The 24,975-nt window shown below is 43.5% G+C and overlaps 1 protein-coding gene across 1 annotated transcript in view; it reads left to right on the forward strand.

Annotated features, from left to right (window-relative positions):
- The window catches only part of LOC149221698 (Polyketide synthase, enoylreductase family protein), a 374,456-nt gene that overhangs the window by 273,922 nt on the left and 75,559 nt on the right, over nucleotides 1-24,975 (forward strand). The window lies entirely within an intron of this gene.

Genomic DNA, 24,975 nt, shown 5'->3' on the forward strand with positions numbered 1-24,975 from the left:
GTTTTGCGTATCTTACAGGAGCAGTAGTTCTATGCCAAACTCTCCAAGTGTGAGTTTGGGTTGACGGAGATGTTGTATCTGGGACACTTCATAGGGGTGGACAGAGTGAGAGTCCACGAGGAGAAGATCAAGGCCATCAGAGAATGGCCGGAGCCGAGAAACATGACAGAACTTCGAGGATTCATTGGCATTTGTACTTACTACAGGAAGTTCGTCAAAGGTTTCTCATAGCTTGTTGCATCCCTGACAGATTTGACGAGGAAGGGGGCATTCAGTTGGTCGAATACAGCACAGCGAGCCTTTGACAGGGTCAAGGAGGTTATGAGCAGCTGCCTAGTGCTTGCATTGCCAGATTTTACGCAGCCATTTGTTTTGGAGTGTGATGCGTCGGGAGAGGGGATCGGCACAGTGTTGATGCAGGGAGGTCACCCTATAGCCTTTGAGAGTCAGAAGCTCCTTCTGCACGAGAGGTTGTATTCCATATACGACAAGGAGATGCTGGCCATCATGCATGCGTTGGCTAAGTACTGGCAGTATTTGGTGGGTAACAGGTTCAGGGTGAGGACTGATCACAATAGCCTCAAGTTCTTTTTGGAGCAGAAGCAGCTACAGGAGAGGCAGCAGAAGTGGATCAGTAAGATCCAAGCATATGACTTTGACATTGAGTATGTCAAGGGTAAGAACAACGTGGTAGCAGATGCCCTTTCACGTAGACTAGCCACGTTGTCTCTTATGAGCTTGGACACAGACTGGAGGGCTCGACTCTTAGTAGAGTACTCCAAGGACAGGTTTGCATGTGAGGTTTTGGATGGGCAGGTAGCAAATGACAGGTATAGGGTGGTCGATGAGATCATCTATTACGGGGACCGGATCTTCTTGACTGAGGGGTCTTAGCTCAAGAAGAAGATACTCCAGGCATCACATGATTCACCATTGGCAGGACATCAGGGGTTTACCAAAACCTACAGGGCCATTAGAGAGAGGTTCTCATGGAAGGGCCTCAAGGAGGATGTACTCCAGCACATCGGGAGTGCGATGTTTGCGAGAGGAACAAGGGAGAGATGAGCCATCCCGCGGGTTTATTGCAGCCTCTTCCCATTCCGAAGGGGAAATGGGAGAGTATTTCGATGGACTTCATCACAGGGTTTCCCATGGTACAGGGCAAGGCTTGTATCTTTGTCGTCGTTGATCGACTGACGAAGTACACACATTTTTTTGCCATATCCGTACACTATACAGCAGCACAGGTGGCCGAGCTGTTCTTCAAAAAGATCTTCAGGCTACATGGTCTTCCTAAGACCATCATTAGTGATAGGGACAACCGTTTCATGGGTGGGTTTTGGCAGGAGCTTTTCCGGTTGGTGGGGACGGAGTTGACACCGAGTACCAGTTATCACCCACAGATGGATGGGCAGACAGAGATAGGTAACAAGTGGCTGGAGGGCTACTTGCGTAACTATGTCAGTGGGCAGCAGCAAGCAAGGCTAAAGTGGCTGCATCTGGGGGAGTACTGCTACAATACTTCACATCACATGTCCATTGGTATGTCACCATTCTATGCCTTATATGGGTATCATCCTTTATCTTTTGCTGACGTGATGTTTGGTGATAGCAAGGCTCCTAGAGCCAAGATTTTGATCCAAGAGAGTCATGATATCCTCCGAGCTCTCAAGGATAACATGGCTACAACACAGAACCAACAGAAGTTGTATGCCGATAGGGGTCGGGTGGAGAGACAGTTCAAAGTAGTGGACATGGTCTACCTATGATTACAGCCATACCGACAGTCGTCACTAAAGCAGAAGGTGGCTGAGAAGCTCAAGCCTCGCTTTTATGGGCCATACAGGGTGATACACAGGATTGGACAGGTTGCATATGAGTTGGCGCTGCCCCAAGGCAGCAAGATTCATAACGTTTTTCATGTATCATGCCTAAAAAAGGCATTGGGGCAGCAGGTGACAGTGAGAGATGAGCTACCACCCATGGATGATGAGGGGCATTTGGTATTGCAACCGGAGGCTATCATTGATACCAGGGAGAGGCAGCTGCGAAGCAGGACGGTCTGGGAATTCTTGGTGAGGTGGAAGAATTTGCCGGATGTGGATGCCACTTGGGAGAGTGAGAAGATCTTGCAACATCCATCACTTCAGTTGCTTGAGGACAAGCAACATTTTGCCAAGGGAGATTGTAATATTCCTAATTAGCCATGGCTAATTGGAATATTCGATTTTTTTCAATTTTTGCCTTCTATAGTTATTTGTAAATAAAAAAGTGAGGACGGTTGGACATAACTCACTTTTAGAATAAAAAGTCACTTCCTAGTAGCACAACGTTGTGACTTAAAGGGGAGCCAAGGGGGCCAAAGGGGGACGCAGAAATGGAGCCCACGCAGACACATGGAGGGACTGTGCAGGAGGGAAGAAACACGTGGCAAGAGAGGAATCACGCAGGAGGTGACCCTTGGGATTGAGAGAGGCAAAGGCTATAAAGGAGAGAGGATCCCCCTCATTTTGATCATTAAGTTATGAGCATTTGTGATAGTCATTTCAACTTAGAGCACGCTAGCTGTTTAGCTAGTCTACAACACTGTTTAGTGCATCGAGTGTCTCCATTCGAAGATCTCACCCTTAGCCCCGGGGGACTTCGGGTGCCTACTCGGGCAAGGTATTTCCATTGTCATTTTAGCAGTTGTTTAATCAGCATTTCAGTAGCAATTTCATCAGCATTTTGGAGGACTGCGCAACACTGAGAGCAATGATGCAGTTCTTTCTGGCAGGAGTCTGAGTTGAGGGTTTGCAGTAGGATTTATGCTAAGAGATAGAGTAGGGGATCAACCCTTGCATATTGGAGAGTTCTGGCAGAGGTTTCAGGCAGATTTCTGGAGGGTATCATTCAGTGGCAGCACAGAGCATTGAGGGACTGCGCCGCATTGAGGGACTGCGCAGAACCCCGAGGGGGTGATTTTCGGGGGTCAGCCATTCTAGGAGAGCTTTTTGGGTTTTTCTGGGTTTCTTGAGTAGAGTCCAATTCCAGAGTTTCAGCCTTTTCTGAGGAGGGGAGCAGCCCCAAATCCTCATTTGATTTCTAGCAGCAGCAGCAGCACGCTGCACGATAGTTCTCCAGCAGCTTGGACGCAGTTCAGAGAGTGGCCATTCCTTTGCTATTTTGAGTGTATATCTTCACTTGCCTTGTGCAAGTCGAGGTGCCATCTCTCTGATCACCTCCTGTACTCATTCTATTACTCAGTATAATAAAATGGCTTAGCATTTCTCTTTGCATTTCTTGAGTATCTGCTTATGGTTATATTGTTATATGTTGCACCATTGTTATTTGCATCTCTTTGAGCATTCTTGGCTATTATACCACTTGCGTGTTCTCCTATACTCTTAGACAGAGTTTGGAAAGGGCTAGGTAGCCTCCGGATCTCGTCCTCTTTTCAGAGGCGACATATCTGGTAAATGCCCTCCTAGTCGATCTCTGGTTGGAGTTTGCTTGTGTTTGAGGAATATTCCTGATAAGGGATATTGCATCTGCTATGCTAATGTTGGTCCATGCTGAACTCATGCTGCTCTACCTGGTTGGACAACCATATCCAACGAGAAATTCTTGCCTCTCTCCCTATAATGGGTACAAGTAGCTAAACTGTGCTTCAAGCCTCGTCTATGTACTGTTGGAGAGGGTTGCTGCCTGAAAATGCTACAACTCGATTGGCTGCCACTACATTTGTTTGCACCTCACCAATGGGTAGACACAAAGATGGATGCACTGCTTTCTCTCTAGCCTGATAGGAAACTCCACGCCCCTCCAGCCCACCAATCTCCTGCGAAACTGTCTTTCCATACTCCAACATCTCCTGAGGACAAGTGTCGGTGAATACCGTCACTCGGCCAACTGTCTGTACGTATGTCTGCTCCTCATCAACGACTGACCCCAAGGGTGGCTGCTCATCCTCCATCATCACGGGTTCAATATGAACCTCCAACTAGCCCTCCCTAGAAGGCTCACCATGCATACTGCACACATCCTCCTCCTCAGCTGACTCAAGATCCACCATATATTGCTCATGCGGAATCACCACTGGTGACTCATCATCAGGAATGTCTCTCCTAGGACCTACTGACTTCTCATCATATGAATCTGGCTTGCTGTCAATGACTCTACATGGCTCATGCTCCTCAGAAGAATCCTCATACGAACCCATGCACTCATCCGAAGAAGAATCCTCACCCTGATGGTCAGAAGGAATCTCAATCTGCTTTACCTTTGTCATCTCCTTAGTGTCACTCAAACATGAGTGGTCAGACCCCCAAGGTTCTTTGCAAATGAAGCAAGGACCCTTCCTCCTCAACTCATTCTTGCTGCATGATCCACCAAACCTGAGTAGCTCCCCCCTGGTCAACTGTCTCCTGAACAACTCGATGTTCTGCTCAACCAACCTTTCAGCTAGCTCAAAAGCAGCAAGTGAGACCAGTTGTTCTCTCCTCCAAACAAACAACAATCAAGACTGCAACTCCCGACAAATGGCATCACGACCTCTCATACATGAGGACAAGATGGACTGCATGTGTGCTATGATTCTGTCAGGATGATGTTTCCTAATGCTGAAGAAGCATTGAAACATTTGTAGGATTAAATCATCACACTCCAGATCAAATAGGATCTCATAAGTCCTACTCATGACCATGCCTCCTAGAATGTCAAGCTTCTTTCCAAAGGTAGAACTTGCACTGTTGTTGAAGTCCTGAAAAGTATCTACCATAAGCTTGAAAACTCTCCTCATGACATCATCATTGTAAGGAGCTATAGGGGCAGTTAGTCTCATGATGTTATTGAGACAAGATACAACTGGAGTCTAACCCCTTCACAAGGTTCCTCCAAGAATTTGGGATGTATTAAAGCTAGCATGGCTGGTTTCAAAGCCCACATCAACTTCTTCCCCTCTAACTGACTGACTTTGGAAAAGAGGGCATTCAGTTCATCAAGTTTGAAGAAAACTTTCCATGTGACCTTCATGTGCTTCAATTTGTCCCAAGAGCAGAAATCTTGTGTCCTATTTCCTGCCCCTTTTGCACATCCTTTGGCTGTTTTCTCTGATGAATGGTATGGACCCCCTTTGAGAAGGGTCTCCTCTTTGCAATAGCTAGTTTATAAAGGTTTGATCCATGTTTTGGCTCAATGACGATGAGTACAATTGTGAGAATGAGGCCATTGTTTTCCTGAGTTGGTTCGCATGTTTTGACAAATAGTTTCAAGGAAAACTGTTGTAGGTATATATTTCCAATAAAATTTTAGAGAAAATGTGTTAGACAATGATGAGGAAATGTACTTAGATACCCCTCAGAAATAAATTAATTTCAAACTAGTCACATCAGCCTTGTGCACAATATAATAGTTAATGGAGACATCTTATATCACTGGAGATAACTCAAAAACATCACCAACAAATTATGAACTTGTGAATGCAAAATAAATGATACCTTTCAGCCTTTTAATCTATGAAACCGGATTCGTCCCCCAGGCCCTACGTGTCCTGAATTCGGCGAATCAGACACAATTTGGGCGGATTCGTGTTCAAAAATCGAGACACGTCGTGTCAGATCGAGACACTTTGAATATGGAACGTGTCCCGATCAAGACACTTTGAATCCGGAATGTGTCCTGATTTTCAAACACGAATCCAGAAATCAAGAACCCGTGCGACGTTATAAAGACGTATTTCCCCATTCTATTTGCACATTCACTTGTTTAGTTTGTTGTGGGTGTTTGGGAGCAAGGAGCAAAAGGTGTGGGAGCATTTTCAAGTAGATTCTAGCAACAGGTAAGTGCTTGAGCCTATCAGATTTGATGATGGTGATACTATAGAGGGGTCATCCTCCACACCAGTAGATGCAAAGATAACTTTGGATATAGAGGAGGAGGATGTAGCAGAGGAGAGCAGTGGTGACCATGATGATGAGGACAATGATGCTGATTTTGATGATGACTATGAGGATTGATGACTCATGAGTCATGAGCTGCCTACTACCTTGAGGCTTGTATACTTGTAGTCATAGTTGTTTTGTATTTGCTATTTCTATTTACCATTGGCATTGCACTACCTATGTAAACAGTAACACATTTTGATTTTGATGACTTAATGAGAAAACTACAATATCTTTATCTTCCTATCTTGTATTTCTTCTATTGGATCATTGATGAATTGAATATGTATTATAAATTTATAATTTATCATTTATCATTTATGTCATAATTGTATTTGTAAGTTTGTATGCATAATGTTACTTTGTAAAACTTACATCTAGATGAAGATCTATGTTTGAATCAATGAATTTGTATCATGAATGAGAATTTGTGTAAGAAATATCTAATTTTTAATATATATATATATATATTTTAAATATATATATATATATTTTTAATAAAATAATATATAACATATCCGAACTTGTCCTATTTCGGGGGGTCAATGTGTCCGTATCCAACACTCGAATCCTCGTATCCGTCGAATCCCGAATACTCGTGTCAGGTGACTTAGCTTTTAATATATCAGGAACCAAATGAAGATGATACTCATTAATATCCCACTCAAGTGCAGTGTTAGGAACAACTCCTCGCTAAGAAATCCATCCTCTTTATGATGGTGATAGTGAGACCAAACATAGATCAACAAGGAAGAGTTTAAATTGGCCTCTGTTTGTAGATGATCAACCCAAAGATTGCCCCTCTGATATTTTTGCTTTAATAATAACATAAACCTGAAGTAGAGTATACTAGCGAAAAATAAGGAGAATAATGACTGTGACTGAGTATTATAAGATCAAGAACCTCCAATTCGCAGGTGCAATAATCTCAATCCACACATACTCCATCAAAGACCGGAATACATATGTGCGTCCAACATTTCACCATACCTAGTGCTCAACACCACAAATCAAAACATATTGCTCCTCTCAATCATTGGTACATCTATCGACCTATGACAAGCTCGATTTTTGAAGAGATGATATTCAATCTCCTCTTACCCATGATTTCTACCAGCACCCCTCAACACCGATATTCACTCCTTACGGCCCGAATAACAGTGGCTATCAAATCTGCTTCTGACGTGGTAGTGGCGGCATGGTCTTAATTTTGGTTCTGGTAAGTGTAAACTTGGTGGATAGTTGCTTGTCTAGAGAACAAAATTTGTTGCAGTGACTCAGTTTAACATGCAGCCCCCACTTGCAGACGTGAGGCACAACATTACGCCCTTGATCACTCCGCCTAGAACAATTGATCTAAGTTTAGCGCGCCCAACATTTCCAAGGTCCTCGACTTGCCAAAGCAATTATGCATGCCCAGAAAAGGAGTTGACCTTACAGAGAGACTCTGCATCTAATGAATTGACCTCTTGAAGTAGCATACAACATCATTGAATGCATGCATGAATAATTTCCTTGCGATGAAATCAATTATGGCATACTGGCTCTAGACAAAATTGGCCGACAATTTCATGCTCAACCTGACGCTAAAACCAAACTCCGATTGTCCTTCACACCTGAGAACAAAATCGGTCAGCCGCCACCAATTTAATTGAGCCACAAACCACCTTCGAGTTATCTTAGCCGCTAAAATGAGCTCAAATCGGCTATCCACAAAAGTGCTCCGCCTTGAATCAACTGCGTGACCCAATTGATTTTCAAAATTTCACTCAATGCAAATTGCACAATAAGTATCCTACATATAGGATCCACGTCCCTGCTCCAGCGCAATCTGTCAACCTTCGTGGGCAACCCTGTAGATGGGTTCATGGTTTCTCCACAACTACTAAGTACTTACGTCGACAACTACTGTGTGACTCAGGGTGAGAATCAATCAACGTTGAGGCAAGTGGAATCAAGTGAGATATGCGGTCACGATCTCTTCTAGTGCTAGGTTCCCACTAGTCCATACCTCTAACTCCGATTGTTACGTAATGGTCCCGGCTCACTACTCGCATTAGGCGGTTTCACAGTTCGCTCTTCCACAGTCCAATAGGTCGAATGCCTTTGGGAATTCAAATAGTGAATCAAGGGCCTCCAAATAATACACCGACATAAATTAATTTGGACATGCCAGGGTGTTTCCAATATTCCTCACAGGAAGGCGCACTCGATCCCTTGGATTGAGGATGAGAACCACAGATTGCACCACCACTGCCCATAAATAGTCCTTGAGAAATTAACACAGCCATTGAGAAATTGTGACCTTTGCAATGCAATCCTGCTCAAATGCAACAATGAAAATTTGGCAGGTTCCACAAGCAATTTCATCCCCCTAAATTCAACTTCATGGCCTTCAAAATCATTTGGACGACTTTTAATTAATTTGGTTCGTACAAATTGTAGGATGATTATTAAGCAAACAACAATTCAATGAAAATTCGTCTGGCATTTTGCAACAACGATTTTGTAGAATACGAACGCCAAAGTTATTTTTTGTAAAGAAATTAGCTTCAACACCTTCATAGTGAAACCCTCAGGCTGGCAGGAACACCAGCTCTAATACCACCGTAATGTCCCAAACGAAGAAAATTTGGAACAAACCCTTCCCTTATAATTATCATTCACTTCAAATAAAATTCCATTTAGAAACAAAAGATTTCCATGTAAAATTTACAACATAGAACATGCAAATAACGATGATGAACATAAGGAAATCTCAACTTTATTATATCAACCAAAAACAAGAGTACATAACAATATGAAATAATTGGAAATAGCTGAGAAGCTCAAACAACTACTGCAAACTAGATCCGACCTCAAAAGGGGTCTGCTATGGCGCTAGATCTGCCCTCTCAAAATGAACATGCAACCAATAAGAGCTCCTGTGAATTTTGAATGAATCCACCAAGGGGAGATGGGTGCTCCCCCAATCTCTCTAAATCTCCCGAGGTTTTTCATCCTAGGGCTACCAATGGAGTAGGGAACCACGTTCTCAACCTCTCATACAAGAAACAATATCAACTCCAAGATATCCTCCAATGGCTTCCTCCTCTTTTATAGATTTGATGGATCCCTCTAGAACCTCCCATTTTATTATTATTTTTATCATGGAGCAGTTTTCCCTCTTTTATTTTAATTAAAATATTCTTTTTAATGCGGGAAAATGGTAAATTGGCCATCCTGTCTCCCCAGGTCATTGAAACTCTCATCTAACCATCCCATCATGTAGATCTTCTCGTTCCGGTTCCAATGAGCTATTACACTAAGGTGTTCTGCCACGTATTTCTCCCGGAATGCCACCTTAAGCATAATTAATTGAGTCAAGCCCACTAATAAATCAGTTTTCTGAAAGTTGTTGGAATGCGCCGGAACGAAATGCAAACTATGCGGATGATGGAATATACCAAGTGAATGCCATTGGACCTCACAGAAACTCCTCAACTCGGGACCCCCGATGACATAACATGCTCCACTGACCTAGCCATCCCCTGCCCTGGAAATCCATCTTGGCTGTACTATGAAGAAAAATAAAAATGGGGACATGACAACATATCATTGTTATCTAAAATTAACATAGTATTAGAGCTTAGGTGAAGACAAAGCCCAAGCAAGAGTGAGGAAAAAGCAATCACTAAGGGAAGCTGTTGGACAAGAACTTGGAACTAGTATCAACGACAACTACATCTTATTTCAAATCCAAGGACAAGCTTAATGACAAATCCGAATATCATGCATTGAAGATGTCTCTGGATTTTACTTTGGAAGAAAATGATGCTATGGACTATGTCAAAGGGCTACCCTTGTACCTCGACATGTGACCCAGGGCTACCCCTTATCATTCCCACTTAATTCACGCATCTATCACATGCTACCACCTTTTGAAGGATGTACCTTGACTATATTATCCCCTTTAGAAGTAGAAACCACCTAATAGGATCATTGGTTAACTGTATTTGGAGTTTAGGAGACATTGGCACATCTTGAAGCCCATTATGAAAGGGAAAGCCATTATGAAGTACCCAGCTGTGGTCCATGATTGGTATGCTCATTTATTTGATTTCTCTAATGACTTTTTGTACTGGAAGGCTAGGGGATGCATTGGATCTTATGTAGGATTGCAGATGGTCTCCATTTTGGGTTTGGTCTCCCTATACAGGGTCTTAATCCTTCAAAGGGCTACATTGGCACTTGTAGGGTGTGTGTTGAGAGCCATGGGCCTCCACAGCAACAGAAAACATTTCATGGATCCCCACAGGAATTCAAAGATTGCTCGTAGTTCACTTATTGGACGAGGGTGATGCACCTGATCCATCATGCCCAGCTGGCCCCAGATTTGCACCTCACACTCGTTAGATGATCTGAGACTTGGATGATGATGTGGCATCACCTACACCATCATCCTAGCCCTTGTAGGTGATCTACAGGCATCTTCGATTTGTTTGGAGACCGATGAGGACACTTGTGGACCCCCACATGTCATTTGGAGCACCACAGGTTAGTACAAGGGGCCACCCCCTTGTCCACTGCTTTTGAGGGTCCTACTCTTTATTTTGGCACCCATGGACCTCATTAGGCCTCTTAGAGGGCCCTATGACATGCATAGAATATTATTTGACATCTTGAGAGGCTTACTTATTCATTTATGAGCTAGTTTGGTGGGCTTATCAGCAAAAGTTGAATTATTAGAACATTTAGTTATTTTTGGGGCATATGTAGGCCAAGGAGGCTAATTCGAACTCCTAAGTTGTGTATAAATACAAGTGAGATGAGCTCATTTGCTCATCATCACTTTGGATTGAATTTTTTCTCTCTCTTAAGAATTTCGCACTTTTTCTGGAGGATGAATTGGAGCTTAATGGATGAATTTTGATGTGTGGATATTGGTCTATCTTCTCTTGGAGCTTCTTTCTTGTCAATTGTGAATGGTTGGATATATTTTGTTACATGTAAGTACATGCTTTTAAAGTTATTCTTGTTTACTGCCATATACATTGGACTAGGATTTTTGTTGTTGTAGGGCTAATTGCTATATGCATTTATTGCTTAAAATTGTGGAATTTTGTCTCTATGATAGCATCTCTCAATGTATGGGCCATGTAATATGAACGAAATCCCCTAGGGGTAATTCTATCGAAGAATTTGACCTTGATAAGCCATTTCCTTTGCACATCGAAGTAAAGCTGCAAGATTGCTTCTCATTGACCTAAAAGGCTAGAGAAGTGGTCTTGAGAGCTCCTTGATTGGGAATCAATAAATCCTCCTCATATTCATCATAGACTCCATTCTCCCAAAGATTAAGGCACTGATCTACCAAGAGGTGGTCACCAAAAATCACATTCTTTCACCTTCTTTCAGGTCTATCCATGTTGGGGTACCTAGAGCATCATTTTCCTGACAAGCTAGCCCTCCAAAAAGTTCGATCTCCTAGGGTCTCCTGTGCTGGTGTTTCCTCAAGGTATCCTCCAATTTTGAAGCCATTCTAACAGTGGAGTTGGGAGAAAAGCCAAACCCTAGCTCATGGATCAAACTTTGCCTTAGCACCTCCAAGACTAGTACCTCATAAGATCAAATCAACTTGCCTTAGCATCCCCAAGACTAGTACCTCATAGGATCAAATCAACACCTTCAAGTGAAATTCTATCTTTGATCATTTCCCACCTTGTCTAGGGTAAACGCATCATTGGTTTCCATACTCATTCCTCCTATCCTATACCGGGTCCACTTGGTCCCGTATGGTCCCGCTCCTTTGAAAAGACAATTCTTCAAGAACCATCTGGGATACCAATCACAATAAGGATTTTAGGGATTGGGAAGTTCCTTCATAACTCATATCTCATAAACCTAACCCTTAAATCCTCCTTTCCTTTCCCTAGAAGACATTGTACCTTGCTTAGAAAGCAAGCAAGCTCTATCTTTCTAACTCTTCCCGGAAAGGGATTATTTGGGTCACCCCACATCCTTTCATTGACTTATCCTTCATCTGTGACTCCATAATACACTGGGTCTCCTCCCATCGATAAAAGTCTGTAAATAGAAGGGAGCCTTAGCTGAGGTGATAGTGGGCTAAGTTTCCATTTGTTGCCCTTGGCCTAGCATTTGCCCTTTAGGTCCCCTGCTAGTTTGAGCGGTAACAAAGCCTACACCAAATGGATGTCAAAATTGCTTTCTTGCATGGCTCACTTAAGGAGGAAGTCTATGTAGAACAACCCGAGGGGTTTGAAGTTCAAGATCATAAGACACATGTATGTAGGTTGAAGAAAGCCCTCTATGGGTTGAAGAAAGCCCTCTGTGAGTTGAAGCAATCCCCTAGGGCTTGGTATGAGAGGATTGATAGCTATCTTATGAAGCTGGGATTTAGAAGGAGTGATGCTGACCCAAACCTATGCTTCAAGGTTGAAAAGGACAGACCTCTTATTCTGGTCCTTTATGTGGATGATCTCTTTTTAACAGTTTATGACCCTCCCCTTCATCAATGCAAGAGAGAGTTGGATTCCGAATTCGAGATGAAGGACCTAGGACCAATGAACTACTTCCTAGGACTGGAGGTCTGGCAAAAGCCAGGTGAGATTTTCCTTTCTCAACGAAAATACATTGTGAAGCTGCTTGAGAGACGTGGGATGGTGGATTGCAAGTCTGTGTCTACTCCGATTGAACTCAACTTCAAAAGATGCTATATGGAAGTGCTATTGGGCCCAGATTAGCGAACCCTTTTGAGTATCGACAACTTGTGGGGCCCTGATGTTCTTCGTAAACTCCCGTTCTGACATATGCTTCGCTGTGAACACGTTCAGTCAATTTATGGTCAACCTTCGTCACATTCATTGGATTGCTGCTAAGAATATCTAGAGATATCTCCCGGGCACAATCCACTATGGATTGAGATACACTGCTGGGAATATGAGGCTGCATGGATGTACAAATGCTGACTGGGCTGGTAGTGTGGTGGATCGTAAGAGCACGTCTGGGTGTTGCTTGTCTTTGGGGTCTGCTTCAATATCTTGGATGAGCAGGAAGCAGAAATTGGTTGTTTTAAGCACCGTCAAGGCCGAATACATTGCTGCGAGTATGGCCTGTTGTGAAGCTATTTGGTTGAGGAAGCTCTTCAGTGAGCTATTAGAGCACGTGCTAGGTACCATCGTGATCTTCAGTGACAACCAGAGTGGGATTCGCTTTTCAGAGAATCCTGTGTTCCACGACTGCTCCAAGCACATTGATATCAAGTACCACTTTATCCGGGATATGGTACAACGGGGAGCAATAAGGCTCCAACACATCAAGACGGATGAGCAGGTCGTAGATATTCTCACGAAACCTTTGGGGAAGGTCAAATTCTTAACCTTTCGAGAGAGACTTGGAGTCATGGAAAGACCCTCCCATGAGGGTCCCGCATGAGTTGGACATTGAGCTTTGAGAGCTCCTGGGGGCTTCGGGTACTTCTTGGAGATCTGAGCAACCATAGGGTGAGTGGTTCACCTTCTCCTAGTGGTGCGCTATATACAGGGTGAGTGGTTCACCTTCCCCTACGATTGACATATGCATAGGATGAGTGGTTCACCTTCTTGTATGGCATATGATAAGGATTAGTGGTTCACCTTCTCCTCTCGATGCCCCATCATACATCCTACCCATGGAGTCTGGGACCCATGGGAAGTACCTCTCATATGGCCAATGAGTTGGGAAAAGTGGTTAGGGACCATAGCACTACCGATGGACGCATCGTGTACTGTCATACTCCCGATGACTAGGATGCATGGTGTTCAACAACTTGATCTGGGATCATGGACTGAATTTTGTCAGTGGAGAGCGGTAAGGTCTTGTGAATCACTCTCGATCACTTCTTCATTATTACTTCATGGTTCAATAGAGCAGTGATGACAAAGATGGTACATGATGACAGGATGGCATGATGATGACAGATGGATTGACAAGTGGAATTCTCCCCAGTTGAGAGGGAGTGTTAAAATTGGCAACTAGGGCCAAATTCCACCTTGGGACAACTCAGATGATGGAGATGATTATATGCATTGGATTCCTCTTTTCGAGAGGTCCAAGTTTGATATAAAGATCATCTCATTCGGACAAGCAGAAGTGAAATTTTGAATTTATTCTCTCACATGTAGAAATTGTCAAGATCAGCGTCAGCTTAATGTAGGCTCAAGAAGCCCAATAGATGTATCCTTTCACCCTCAATGAATTATATAAATAGGAGTGACCTCTCACCTCATTTGGACATCACTCACTCATCTATTCTTCTCTCTCCTATTCAGGTTGGTTCGCACAACTTAGTGATCATCTCTCTCTCTCTCACACATGTGGATGAAGGACGGATTTCTGGGACAATTTACAGGCCGAAAATTTCAGAGTTTCAGGACAACGTTGACCAGCGTTGACCAAAGGGTTATTGACCAAGTTTGATTGCATTTTTGAGGGCAGAAGTTCGATCTCCATAAGCCGAATTTATGGGCACAAAAACCAAGATTTTCAAAGCATATTGACCAACATTGACATAAGGTTGACTTCTCTTTTGACTGCAGAAAATCATAGCAGCTTTTCTCTCTCTTTTGGCTGAACTGTTTTGGGCTGCATTTGACCTCTTGTTTAGGCCGAGTTTGACCAAGGTAGACCGAACTACATTGGTGAAGTTTTGCTGTTGTTTTGACCAACATTGACTTTCTGGTTAGGGCTAAAGTTTGACTGCAGTTCACTGCAAAATTTGACAGGGTTGTTTTGATTCTTGACTGTGTGTTGGCCCTGTGAATTTGATTTTTGTACTCTCTCTGCTGAACTATTGAATAATAATAAGAAGATTTGATCAAAGGGTTTTCCCCACATTGGGGTTTTCCGTGGCATTTGCCAAATCTGGTGTCATCTTGTCTTGGCTTGTCTTCTGCATATGTTTTTATGTTCTATTTGCATTTACTGTCAATGTGATTAAGTTAATGTGATTGCTACTGAAAATAATTGGGAATTGTCATTGGGCTGCTAAAGGAACATTGAAGTAAATTGTGCTAAGCATTGAACATACCATTGTTATCTAGAATTAACACAAAGGTCGGGGTAACTCATGTACCATGATTGATCCCTCCTACATCTATATACCCAAGTGTGGGCTTCCCTTATTATAGCTACCCTTGTAATGTGGCATGTGGCATGGAGCCTTCCCCTGATGCCCTCATCATTATATCACATGACACCTGCCCTATGACAGATGTACTGTGGACCTGTCACTCCCTTAGAGGCTGAAACCACCTAATAGAGTCCTTGATTAACCTTTTTGAACTTGGAGACACTTGTACATTCTAAAGCCCATTATGAAAGGGCATGCCACTATGAAGTGCCCACTTGGTTCCATGATTTGTAAGCTCATTTACTGAATTGCAGTAATGATTTTTTGTACTGGGAGGTGAGGGGACACATTGGATCTTATACAAGATTGCAGGTGGGTCTTCATCATGGATTTAGTCTCCCTATATGAGGTCCAAGTTCTCCAGAGGGTCATATTGGCATTTGTAGAGTGAGTGTTGAGAGCGATGGGCTTCCACCATAGCAGAGAGCAGATTGCCATGTCATGGCATCCTTCAGTTCCACTCATTGCTTGCTCGTGTTCCATTTAATTGATGATGATGATGATGCACTTAGACCACCTTGCCCAACGGGCTACACTATTGCACCACACACTTGGCAGTTGATCCAGGGCCTAGATGAGGATGTGTCTCACCATGGGAGACAACGGGAGGGCTTGCATCGTTCTTCTAGCCCTCACAAATGGGATATAGGCATGTTTGATCCATTTGGAGACCCATGAGGATGTTTTGTGCCCCCATAGCCACTTGGAGGCACCACAGGTCATTTGCTTGGATATCAAAAGGCCACCCGCTTTATCACTATGTTTGGAGCCCATCCATTTACTTTGGCACATATTGGACTCCACTAGGCCTCTTAAATGGCCCTTCGACCTATTGTATCTATCATTTTTCCCTCTTAATAGGCTTATTATTGTATTATGGAGCTATCTTGGTGGGCTTGTCAGCAAGTAATGTTATTTTTCACATTATTTTATTAGTTGGGGCATCATTAGGCCTAATTAGGCAAATCAAACCCCTTAGAGCATGATATATATTGATGTGATGATCATTTCATTTGATCATCACTTGGTGTAATATCCCCAATTTTGTGAGCATGAGAATTTTGCCCAATTTTGGTAATATTAATTAAAAGGTGCAACTAGTATTTTGGAGAAAGGTGGCACGTATTATTTTATTGCAGATTGGTGGCAAATTATTATTTTATTAAAATAGTGGAAAAATGAACTAAGTGGAAAATGGCCCCCACCAATAAAATAATATTAAAAGGAATCTAGAGGATGGAGAGAAAATATAAAAGGAGGAGGGACTCATTTTGTGGATAATCTTTTGACTATTACGCTTTATATTTCATTGTCTCTTTGAGTTGTTTAGCACAAGGGCTAGAGTGTTGTATAGCACTAGGAATTCCAAGCGGAATTTCACCCTCATTTCGGAGAACTTTGAGTATCTCCCTACTGAGGCAATTTGGGAAGCTCAATTCAGAGCTTCTATTGGACATCATTGCAGGAGTTTATTCAGTAGTGCGTTTTTCTTGGGCGCAAAGGTATTTTGTGGAGCACATTGTGGGATAAAGTGTGGGTTAGAGGCTCCGAGATTTTGTAGGGAATTTTCTTATTGTTAGACTGGAGTTTGGACAATGATTTGTTGAGCTAGATTGGAGGCTATTATCTGGGTCAATTTTTCTATCCTTTGGCAAGGGCGTAGAAGCTATTGACCAAGTGTTGCGCAAGGGTTTAGAGAAGTGGAGTTGGGAGAGATAAGGGTTGGAGATAGGAGGTATTTCTTAGTGGAGAATTTAGTCGGCGCTGGGAGAAATTTCCCATGGTAGATTTGGGCATAATTCAGTAGTATCAAAACTGTGGGGCGTTTTTTGGCCAGATTGGGCAATTCTGTCATGTCCCTTCCTAAATTATTTTGGAACAAGATTAATTTTTGTATTATGGGGCCAATTTTGGTGTTAGTGGACCCCATTTGATTTTATTAGGAGATTAGACTTAGGAGAAGATGTTTAGTTTGTAGTTAAGTTACACATGGGGGCCACCCTCACTAGGGAATTACGCATTCCCTAGTTTGATTTGCATGGAGGGGTTTAACTTTTGCATGATGGTGGTTAAGTGAGGGCCCACGATGGAGGACGAAATGGAGGGAAAAGTGCTCCATGAAAACTATATAAGGAAGGCAACTCTCCCCTTCTCATTCGTCATTGGAGTATATTGGTTTCTCCTTGGTTGCTCGAGCTACTTAAGCGAGTCACCGGATGTTTAGCATGAGTTCTTCAGGCGAAGAGCTCACCCTTTCTTCGAGGGGGTTTTGAGTGCCACCCTAGGAATGTTTTCTTCATTTCTTGAGGAGGAGGATTACATTGTGATTTCCAGCAGTAGCATTTCCTTCCAGGTGGTGCGTATTACTGGAGGACGCAGTGGAGAGGAGGCCGAGTTTGTTGGTGGTGCTTAGCAGTGGAGTTTTGATGTGAGATTTTCCGGAGAGGAGGCTAGGGAGGATTGTCAACATTTGGGAGAGTTTGGGAGCTGATTGAGCTTCTTGCTTGACAGTGTGACTTTCGCACTACCTAGGCCAACGCAGAGGCAGTGTAGGGAGCTCACTTGGTGGGTAGAACATCAGTCCTTGAGGCTGAGCTTTGTCGTGGAGGTTGGAGGAGATATTTGGAGTGGTGTTTGCTTCCCTTTCAGAGCTTGGAGGAGGACTTTGTGGCGATCTCTTGCAGGTTGTATTTCTGGAGCTGTTTGGAGGGTGTGGGCCATAAAGGAGGTCGAATTTGGGAGGTTGGATTCATGTCAAACCCTTTCTGGGTTTTTTTGGGTTTTGGCCAAGGAGCTTGTGGCTGAAGTTTCATCATTTTTTGAGCACCAGAGATGGGGTTTCTTGTAGCTCCTTTCCAGCCAACAGTTGTCGTTACTAGGAGACAGTGCAAACTCCAAGCATTAGAGGAGCAATTACTTTCCAGCATTGAGATTACTGTTTGACGCTTGGGTTCTGTCAAGCTTGCCCTTGAGGCAAGCCTAGGTGCACTTTCCACACTATTGTACTTGCTCCATTCCATTAATAAAATGGCTCATCTGGTTCTCATTTCTAATGTGTATTGAGTATTTGCTAATTGTTTAATTTTTTTGTGTATGAATCGTATTTACTTTTGTATATCACTATTTGTTTATGTTTGGAACATTACAGTGGTATCAGAGCTTAGATTCTGGCTCAGCCGTGGGGAAACTTTTCTATGAGTGACGTGGATCAGCAGAATATTACTTACAGAAGACAGAGGTACCGGAGCAGGGAAAGGGAGTTGGAGATTACTCCAGACATGAAGGATCGTGGGAAGACTGCACTAGCAGAAGATATGGGAGAGCCCAAGAGTAGGAAAGAAATGGCCTTCGATAACCTCTTGAAGGCTTTGAGTGATTTGGTGAAGGGGCAAAAGGAGATGCTAGATGAGATCAAAATGTAGAACTAGGAATGAAGCACTCACTGAGAGTTCGTAGTTGGAGAGACTTCAAGGGCCTCTCAATAGTTCGATCGCCTTTCATGCACTACGCAGCGGCCATCCTCGAGTGAGCCAACTCGAGCTACTTTACCCTCTTTAATACCTTTAGCACAAGGAGAAACTGGTGGAGGTGAGGATTCATCGTTGATGGGGGAGCATTTTCGGGAGTGGCAGTCCATGGGGGCAGACTTCAGAGAGGCTCTGACCTTCAGAGACTTTTACAGGCTCAAGTAGAACGAGAAGGGGAAAGGTTATGGTACACAAAACTATGAGCTACATCGTTCTATTGGGAAAATTTATTTCCCTACATATGATGGCACTTCCAAGTGTACAACACGTTCTTGGGTAGAGAAGCTGGACACATACTTCCAGTTGAATCGGATGACAGAGGTTGACATTGCACCTGGAAGGGGAGGCACACGATTGGTGGTTTCATGGTTTGTCCACTGTGGGGCATGCCAACGTGACCTCCTATGAGGACTTCACACGGAGAGTAGCAGAGCGCTTTGATCGAAAGGCTCCAGAGGCTCACTTCAAGGAGTTGACCCAACTCCGACATATAGGGCATCCAAAGCATTATATCTCGGAGTTTTTGAGGGTCTCAGTCATGATGCCCAATTTGTCAGATGCTAGGAGAGTATACACATTTGTAGAGCAGTTGACAGAGCCATTGCGGGGACTGGTGAAGTCTCGCAAACCATCTACTCTTCTGGAGGTTGTATCTTGCACTTGGGATTTGCAGGGGGCCATCCCCAAGGCGCGAGCTCCATTTCCTGCATGAACTCCCTACCTTCAGAAGGGAAGTGACACTAGAGCACCCACAATGCAATGAGCAGCTTAAGAGTGTGGTCAGTTGGATGGCGAGACTAGGAGAGACCTCAGGAGGAGGAAGTTGTGTTTTACATGCCGAGAGCCTTGGGTACCTGGTCATCGGTGAACAACAGGCAAGGCCCATTACATCGAGGTCTTAACAGACAATGATTAGGAGGGTGATGAGGAGTTGGAGTTTCGTGGTGGAGACAGCGAGGATCCAATACGGAGAGGACCACCACCACCACCACCACCACCACCTCAGGGAGGAGCATCTTTCACACCAGCAGGGGGAGTCCTAGCTTCTATGTGTGGAATTCCCAAATTTTTCACTATGAGGATTAGAGGTACGGTGTAGCGGCAACGTGTCTTAGTCTTGGTAGATAGTGGGGCCACCCATAATTTTATTAATGCTCAGATGGTCCAAAGGAGGGGCATCACCACGACAGAGTTTGAGGGTTTTTCAGTCCTAATACTAGGAGACATGACTATGCATTGCACTCGATATGTTACCACTTTGACAGTGACTATGGGGAACTATTCGATGATAGACCACTTTTTCGTGGTGGTTGTACCAAACACCAATGTGGTACTGGGTGTCTAATGGTTGTATTCCCTTGGTTAGGTTACCACCGATTGGAAACAGTTGGTGATGGAGTTTGCTAGACCGGATGGCAAGCTGGTGGTTCTTAGGGGCATGCATTCGTACCCCCTCAGACAGTTTCGGCCAAATAGATGGAGGCTGATTTGAGGCATGGAGACATAGCATGGGCAGTAGAGCTGAGGATTTCAGAGTTTGGGGGGAAGACTACACCACCACATCTAGACATACAGGCAGTACTGGATAGATATCCGATAGTTTTTGGAGATATACCGCCAGGGCAACCACCTGGCAGGGGATTTGAGCACGCTATAGAGTTGGAGCCTGGTGTGCAGGCAATCATCACTACACCCTATAGGCATCCCAAGGCCTACAAGGACGAGATTGAGAGAGCCATCAGGGAGTTGTTGGTGTTGGGTCACATCAAACCGAGTTCTAGTCCGTTTGCTTCTTCGGTTGTGTTGGTGAAGAAGAAACACGAGACTCTCTGCATGTGTATTGACTACAGGGCCCTCAACAAGAAGACGCTAAAGAACAGGTACCCGATTCCGTGCATTGATGAGTTGATGGATAAGCTTAGAGGAGACAAGTACTTCTCTAGATAAATTTGCGGTCAGGGTATCATCAGATCCAGGTGAGAGAGTAGGACATTCCAAAGAAAACATTTAGGTGTTATTATGGGCATTTCGAGTTCCTGGTCATGCCTTTTGGGTTGACCAATGCACTGGCTACTTTCCAGTCATGCATGAACCATGTGTTCCGAGGCTAGGTGAGGAGGTTTGTACTGGTATTCTTTGATGGCATCTTGATCTACAACAGGACATGGGAGGAGCACCTGCAACACTTAGAGACAATGTTGTGTATATTGGAGGAGCAACAATTCTACACTAAGATGTCCAAGTGTGAGTTTAAGCTGACAAAGATGCTTTACTTGGGACACATCATAGGTGTGGATGAGGTCAAGGTGCATGAGGAGAAGATTCGAGCCATTCGGGATTGGCCAAAGCCCTGAGATGTGATAGCATTGAGAATATTTTTGGGCATCCGTACTTATTATCGAAAGTTCGTGAAGGGCTTCTCACAGTTGGCAGCACCTCTTATTGATCTAACTAAGAAAGGGGCCTTTGTGTGGACGGAGGGAGCTCAAGCGACATTTGATCGCCTCAAGGAGGTGATGAGTTGTTGATCGTTATTAGCACTCCCATATTTTACCCAGCCTTTCACATTGGAGTGCGATGCATCAGGTGTAGGGATCAGGGCAATCTTCTCCCAAGGAGGGCACCCGATTGCTTTCAAAAGTCGGAAGCTTTTACCTCATGAGCAGTCGTATTCCATTTATGACAAGGAGATGTTGGCCATAATGCATGCATTGGCCAAATTAGATAGTATTTGGTGGGGAGTCGATTTCGGGTGAAGAGGGATCACAACAATCTTCGCCATTTCATGGGGCAACAGGACCTCAATGATAAACAACAGAGATGGGTCAGCAAAGTGTAGGCCTATGATTTTGATATTGAGTATGTGCAGGGAAAGCACATCGTAGTGGCGGATGCACTATCCAGGAGACCAACCGGGTTTTCACTCATGAGCATTTGTCATGACTGGAAGGCTTAGTTATTGGTAGAGTACTCCAAGGATTGTCAGGCGTGCGAGATCTTGGAGGGTAGCTATGCAAATGAGCGCTATAGGGTAATGGATGAGGTTATTTATTATAAAGGGCGAATATTTTTGGTTTCAGGATCACAACTGAGAGAGCACGTCCTTCGAGTAGCTCATGATTCTCCTTTGTTCGGACACCAGGGGTTTAGGAAGACATATATGGCAGTGAGAGAGCGCTTCACTTGGAAGGGCCTCAAGGGAGATGTGTTAAGGCATGTGCAGGAGTGCGAAGTTTTCCAAAGGAACAAGGGAGAGTTGACCCATCCAGCAGGATTGTTGCAGCCTCTTCCCATCCCTAAGGGGAAATGGGGGAGCATCTCTATGGACTTCATCACTGGACTTCCCTCGGTGCAAGGGAAGGATTGTATTTTTGTAGTAGTCAACCGACTGATCAAGTTTGCACACTTCTTTGCCATACTAACACGATATTCAGCTTCACAGGTGGCAAAGTTGTTCTTTAGGGAGGTCTTTTGTTTGCACAGACTCCCTAAGACCATAGTCAGTGACAGGGATAGCCGATTCATAGGAGGATTTTGGCAAGAGCTCTTTAGACTAGTCGGCACTGAGCTCACCTCGAGCACCAACTATCCTTCGTAGACCGATGGTCAGATAGAGAGGGTGAACCAGTGGTTAGAGGGCTATCTCAGGAATTATGTGACAGAGTAGCAGAGGGCTTGGATTCGATGGTTGCACCTGGGAGAATATTGTTACAACACCACCCATCATATGTCCATTGGTATGTCTCCTTTTCGTGCTTTATATGGATATGATGCTTTGTCTTTTGCTGATATTGTTTTTGGAGACATCAGAGCCCCACAGACCAAGGATTAGATCCTAGAGAGCCAAGATATCCTCAAGGCTCTTAAGGATAACTTATAGACAACGTGTTAGTGTCAGTCAGTTCAGCCTGTCACCAGTGATCAAATATTCTCTTACAAGGTGTTGTTAGGGTGTCAAGTCAAATTTTTGTCATTTCAGTGAATCTTCAAATAAAAATTTGGTCACTGGTTGTTGATGTCTAGGTCATTGCTGCTCCCTTCACTTACTCATGGTCTTCATCACTCATCATGGTCATTGTCTTCTTCGAGGTATCATATCTTCATTTAAGTGTCTTGGGTCATGAAATGGTTAAATTCCTCATTTTAGGTCATGGTCTAGGGTTTCACTCCATGTGTCATCATGATACCATATGTCAAAACGAAAACATGTCCATCATGTGATTCAGTGGGTAAAGGGAGTTAGCAGTGCAGGGAAAGCAAAATAAAGGTAAAGGTAATGTTTTATTTCAAATAAGACAATTTTGTAGTACACTACCTCGCCTCATCATTTCTCATAGGGACATGTTTGCTTCAAAATATGTTTCTGACCAAATGGAGAAGAATTTTACAAAAGTGAAAGACGTTTTTGTCCATTATAGTCCAAGGAACAAAAACCTCCTTTAGTTTATGCACAAGTATTATGATTTGAGAGAAATGCCCAAACTACACTTGCAACAGGAAAGTTGTTACAATTCTGGACAGTTTGACTTCAAGACAGTTTTTTAGGGATTTGGAGCAAGTGTTTGTAGTGCTTAAGGACTCTATTGTGTCGCAGACATCCTAGGCTTTCCAATGGTACGTTCAGATCGTGATTTGGATTAGTGGAAGGCATCCAAAAGTGCTTTGCAAGTTGGCGCCGCGCTTTTGTCAGAGACACCCTGGGTTTTTGGAGTGACCTTGGGAAAATCAATTTTTATCCCTGATGGAGTGTCCAAATTACATGCTTGAGGTGTCCACCTTGTAGCAGACTTCAAGAGCTTGCCAATGAGCTATCAAGTTCACAATTTGGAGCAGTTTAAGGCCTCCAAAAGTGGTTTGCAAGTTGGCGCTGCGCTTCTGTGAACTGTGCTGCAGTTTTGGAGGTGGTGCTGCGCTTCTGTGAACTGCATTGCGCTTGTGCTAGAGCAGCCCAAAACTCATCCAAACTCACCCAAATTTTGATTTTGAAGCTTGCAAACCTATTTCTTGCTATTCTAATCTTGTTCACAAGTAAGTATAAGTCTTTTGCTCACCTTTTTCCTTTGGAAAGATGAATGCAAATGCAAGTTCTCTTCATCTAGGGTTTAGGTGAAATTTTCATGCTGCAAGCACTAGTGTAACTGATTGTTTGGTTAGTTTTGATATTGAAAACATGTAAATCTTCCACCTCGCACCTATGTACATGTTTAAAACACCCTTTGATTCACTAAATAACTTATCAATCATCAGATTGCCTCACCCTTACCTAAACCCTAGCTCATACCTAGCATTTTGAGCAGATTTCCTAGCAGCTCTGTTTTTCAATTTCTCCTAATCATTTCTTTCCCTCATTTCACTCCATTTAAGCTTCCTAAGTTTTCTACCACGCTTATCCATCTCCCAAAATTCCCCTACATCATCTCCCTTCCCTAACTCCCTCATTTCATAATTTCCTTCCTTGAGCAAGAAAATAGTCAACGTAAGACTAAACCACTGATCATGGAGAAAGAGCAGTCCAAGATGCTACATCAAGGAGGCAAAGGTAAAGTAGTGTTGGAGCTTGGTGAACATGATGAACAGGAAAAGTAGGTTGAAAGGAAAAAGCCAAGGACAAAGGGTATCAAAAGGCATTGAAGAAAGAAAAAGAACAAAGCCTACTGAATTCAAAACTGGACATTGAAGACAGAATTGCTTTGGAAATCAGTGAAGTCAGGGAGTTTTGGCTTGACAAGATCAATTTCCACCTTGAGAAGCTCCTTGACAAGGTTAACAAGGATAACAAGTTGCAAAGGAAGATGGCCATCCATTATTACACAAGGAATCAGGTTGCCAAGGTCAGAATTAAGAAGTTGAAGGCCAAACTCAAAGAAAACCCTAAAAAGTAAAAAAGGGAAGGAAAACTTGGAGATGCTTGCTGAGGCATCCATGAGAACTTAATATACCGCATTTTGCACTTCTGGACCAATTTTGGGAGTTTGCCGAGCATTTTTGGTTTTTGGTGAATTTTTGTGCAAAACTCAAAAATTGAGCTAGCCACAGAAGAGCAGTGCCTTGGCGCTACTCTTTTTCCTCAAGCACTCAAATAAGGAATTGCTTGCATTTTTGGAAAGCCGTTGGCATCCTCTCAAAACCCATTTCTTCAGATTTTCTAAAGGGGGCCCAAATTTTGAGAAAAAAGTGAAAAGGTGGTCAAAAATCAGCTTTTTGGATCTTTTTCTGACAAGCGCTGCGCTTCTGGAGTGACCTTGGGAGATTGGATTTTTGAAGGCCTTCCCATGGGTCATTTTCAAAAATTCAAGGTGTTCTGGAAACTAGACTTGAAAAGCTAGTTGATTGTTCTTTCAGATCTTCATTTGGACTT

Source organism: Pinus tabuliformis, chromosome Q (assembly GCF_031772625.1).
Source record: "Pinus tabuliformis cultivar Carrire ecotype Pingquan chromosome Q, CPIR1, whole genome shotgun sequence".
Lineage (NCBI taxonomy): Eukaryota > Viridiplantae > Streptophyta > Pinopsida > Pinales > Pinaceae > Pinus > Pinus tabuliformis.